This window comes from Piliocolobus tephrosceles, chromosome 13 (genome assembly GCF_002776525.5).
Source record: "Piliocolobus tephrosceles isolate RC106 chromosome 13, ASM277652v3, whole genome shotgun sequence".
In the NCBI taxonomy this organism is placed as follows: Eukaryota; Metazoa; Chordata; class Mammalia; order Primates; family Cercopithecidae; genus Piliocolobus; species Piliocolobus tephrosceles.
Genome location: NC_045446.1, coordinates 41,336,892 through 41,341,676, shown reverse-complemented (window position 1 = coordinate 41,341,676; position 4,785 = coordinate 41,336,892). Strand labels below are relative to the sequence as shown.

The window sequence follows — 4,785 nt, the reverse complement described above, 5'->3', positions numbered from 1 at the left end:
GAACCAAAGGACAGTCCTGAATAATCTATGACTACATGAAAACATTTATTTACATGCCCTCTACAAAATGTATTTAAAAAACACAGTAACTATTAGGTACACGACGTTGCTCCTATTTTCCCCATTGTGCTTCTTCTCTATAGAAAATTCAACATGAAATTATAAACAGTACTGTACTCAGAATAAGAACTTCATCTGTCATAAATGTACACATAGATATCAGTGAATTGTCATACTCAAGACTCAGACTCAGGAACTTCTTCATCGGGCAGCAGTAATATTCCACAAAACATATTTGTCCATCTTCATTTCTAATCATATATTGTAATGAAAGGAAGCCTCTGTTATCTGTCCCAATAGATACCTTACAAGATAGGACTAATGCCTTTGTAGAGGGTTTCAGTAAAGAAATCTTGTATCTGTTGACTTGGGTCTGATTACAATGAAATGCTTCCATCAAATCAGAATCTTTGGGATAATCAAGGTGGGAACTTCCTGCATTTCCAAAAGTAGATAACCTGAAATAAGGCTTGTCAGGAGACATTGTAATTTGTAGGACTTCACTCTTCATATCCAATTCAGAAAATGCTTCACGGAGCCCCTCTGACTGCGGAATAATTTTATTAATAACACTGGTGCTGCAGAAATCAAAATCCAAGGTCTCCTCAGGTTCCTGCGTATTGATTTTGCAGACTGTTACCACTCCTCCTTCTTCCAGAAACAGCATCAGAGGGTAACCATAACCTTGGTAACACATCCGAAGTGCAGTTAAAGTCTCTGAGTAAAAGCATTTGCTTGCACACACTTTGCATTTTCCACTGTTACTTTGATACCATTTTTAGTTGCGAAACACGTGGCATGCTCTCAGAAATGAGTATCTTTCAAGATAGTGGAGAGATTCCTAACATTGTCAAGGCTGGCCACAAGGCTGTACTGATCATCCTCATCTTGGATCTGCTGGGTCAGAAGGGGCATCGTCCACTGCGCATTCGGCCCGGAGGGAAATGCTCCTGGGGCCACCAGCTGCTCAGTGGATCACGAAACACCTTTGAGATGGGGTCTGGATGCCTGAGAGACCTTCCCAGGAAAGTCCTTGAGGAGGAGCTAGACGGCTCCGAGAAATCACGGAGGAAGTGGAGCCGGTGTCAAGATGTTTTTTAGACAGCCAAGTGGAGATGTCAAGTAAATAGTAGATGATTCAAAATACAGAGAAAATGTTTGACCTGGGATATACATTTCTAAGTTATTAGCACATAACATATAGCACCAGTGATCTAAGAAATTCATATAGTGTCAGACATCTTTCTGGGTTATTTGATGCTGTAGGATTTGTGCCTTTCAATGTCTTTGAGCTATTTAACAACTACGAATGTAATAGATAACTAATAGCAATAATTCTTGTCTAGAGATATGCAAATTAATTTTGTCAGATGGAAAGACAATTGAGTCTCTCATGCGCCAAATCAGTTTTGTATATTTGATCCTTCTATTACCAAATAGTCTTTTATCTTTTTCATAGTATTTATTCCTCTTCGAAATAATCTTGCTTATTTAATGGTTTGATGATGTATTTCCTGCTTCCTCTAACTAGAAGGTGAGGTCTAGAGAGTCAGAGTCATTACTTGTGTTTAGTTCACTATTGCAAACCAAGCAGATAAAAATGCCTGATATTAAAGTCTCAATAAGCCTTTTTTTTTTTACATAATCTGATGATGACATTTTTATTGCCTCTTGGAAAACAATCTTCAAAGAAAAAGAAGAGAACAAGAACATAGTCTAGTTGTTATGCATATGGTCCTGGCTCTGCCCCTGACAATACATGTGACTTTCTGCAAGATACTTAACATCTCTGTACCTTAGTTTTCTCATTCATACAATGAAGATAATAATTATACTCACCTCATTAGATTGTTATGAAAATTAAAAGTTGCAGTTTTTAAGTGCCTAGAAAAGTTCTTTATATCTAGTAAGTACTATATGTGTTTGTTGGATAAATAACAACAGAGTGGAAAACTCAAATTATATTTCAACGTTTTATGTATCTTTCCTTTTCAGTTTCAGTTCTTCCCTACCTGACAAGTTCTTTCAATGAAGAAGTATACAGTTGGGTCAAAGTACTTAGTCAATTTCTTTTATGTTAGATTTCCTGTTTCTTTATTTTATGCTCACATCTGTCATTATTCAAAGCAATTTTGAGGTGCAGTGTTTGAAGAGAGGGGAATGCATCCTTCATTTTGTGAGATATGTGTGCTCTAAATTATTTATTATGTTTATTGACCAGCCAACATTCCTTAGGTAGCTAGGACTCACATTTAATATTTTGTAGATGGAGTGTTTTACTTACTTATTTTTTTTCTTTAACTGGAGGAAGTTTTATTTTCAGGATTTTATTACATCTTGTCATTCTCTGAAGAGTAGTTTAAATTCTTTCTCTGCACATGACATTTTTCTAAAGAATTTTGCACTGGAGGGGCTTAGGTTTTGTACTGTTGGTGAACATCCTTGTCAAATCCTTTTTCATGACATTTCAGGTCTTGGAAAGCAGTGTTCAAAAACATATCAAACATTTGAGAAGATGTTGACATCCTTAAATGAGTCAAAACAACTTCCTCCTGTTTTTCCATAGTTACGTTATCTCTTCTGGGTTTAAAAAAAAAAATAGCCTGGGGCGGGCTCTGGGCAAAAGAGTTAAGTTCAAAGCCTTCCTTTTAAAACTCTTCAAATTTTGTGCCTTCTCTATCTTTTAAAAATCATCTCTGATTACATTTTTCATGCAACTGCTTTTTTTTTTTTTTTTTTTTTTAGTTGTATTGACTTACCAAGCTGTTTTTTTTTTTTTTTTACAATTCTGATTTCTTTTTCTTACCTCTGGCTTTTTGCTCAAGCTGTTTCCTCTACCTAGAATGTTCTTTTCCCCATACAAACCCAATACAAATATTTCTGAATCCCACTCAAATTTCACACTCTCCAAGATGCCTGTCGAGATACAACCAGGAATTTTATATGCCTCTCTTTCTTCTCTATATCATGTTTATAACTCTATCAAGGTTTTACCATTTGCCTTAAAACAAAATTTCTCCATTTATTTATCTGTGATTATTTATTTAATTGAGTGCTCCTGGCCTCAATTTATTTTTTTAGTTATTCTGGACTGTAGGCTGCTGTAGAATGTATTCCCAAGGTAAGTTTTTGATACATACCTGCTAAACATAATCATTCTGCATTGACCATGGAATCAATCTGCGTTGAAGCTGAGTTCAGATATTGCCTATACTCCTACCATAGGTAAACTAACCTCTAGTATTCATTATATTCATCTATAAAATGAGAATAAAACCAACTAACTATAAAACTGTTCTGGGGATGAAATGAAATAATATTGTGAAAGTGGTGTTTAATCTGATTGCTGTAATTTATCTTCTACTTTTTTCCGAAGTATTTTATCTTCTTTCTGGTGTCTTCTGGGCAGCATTTGCCATGCCGAACTTTTTCTTACTTTCATATTGAGTTTCTACCTTTCCATTGATAAATTGCTGTGTGTATTTCTTAATGTAATATATGTCTTCATTTCTAATTTAAATGTTTTTTTTAAATTTAGAAATTCAATTATACTACCAAACATATTTGCTTATTTTAATCAATGTGTAACACCATTGTAATGATTAGGGGAGTTGGGTGATAGTTACACATGATGGTGATCAAAACAACGGACAATGGGAATCTGCTGGTGATAGCTACAGATGTGCTTTTTTGCTAGTCTGGATTATAAAGAGATGGGTTGTGATTCCAAGAGAAGACTCTTAAGAATACAAAAAATTGGTGCATTAATGCATTTTTTCTTTTACTGCTTTGTTCCAAAAAGAAATGGGTAGATGAAGAAAAATTAAAGAAAATAATAAAATGTAGACCAGTCTCTTCAACTGCTTATTATGTAATTTAGTATAACATACTTGGGCAGTGAGGAGTTTGGAAATAGGTTATTAAACCTTTGAAGAATTTTTAAACTGTAATAACTGTTTTCTTTACTAATACCAATGATTGTTTTGATTTCATTACACGACAAGAAAAATAGATACCACACTGCCACTTTTTAGCTGTATGCTATTGGTTGGACAAGTTACTTAAACTCTCTATGCCTCAATTTAATCCTTGTTAAAATAAGAGATAATAATTGCACCTACAGCAATCAGATTAAACACCACTTTCACATCCTGCAAGGGGGGGTCAGGGAACTGTCCTGTTTCAGTGCTGTACAAGTTTCGCTATCATAATTATAATGATAACAATTCTTATCATACCCAAATTAAGCTAATCCCAAAATTCAAGACAGCTGAGAAAAGTTTCAGGAAATTTATGATCCTATACAAAGCCCTAGGTGAAAACATTCTTTTAGATTTAAGTGCAAGGAAAGACAGCGTTGCTTTCTCTGAAGAATGTCTGTGTTTTCTTCTGTGTTTCCCTTTTTTTTTCTTTGCCATCAGGAAGTGTCAAAATAAAATTCACATTTAGCTGTAGCAAAGTGTTGAATCAGAAGCCTGCATATTTTAATTTTATTCTTACAGCCTTATTACAAATTTTAATTTTATTTTATAACGTATTTATATTTTAATCTTTTTATTATGTTTATTGCAATTTACATCAATTTGTCTATTTATTCACCAAATATATGTTGAATACATTTAAATACTTATACTCTGGTAGATGTCAGGGGTTCAAATGGTAGTGAGAAATGTAAAACAAAAAAGCCAGGGAAAAAAGAGCCCTGCATCAATTGAAACTGTGGTC

General features: G+C 34.2%; 1 pseudogene; it reads right to left on the bottom strand.

Moving 5' to 3' along the window:
* Positions 1–236: 236 nt before the first annotated feature.
* LOC111525888 lies at positions 237–975 on the bottom strand (annotated as a pseudogene).
* Between the last annotated feature and the right edge of the window lie 3,810 nt (positions 976–4,785).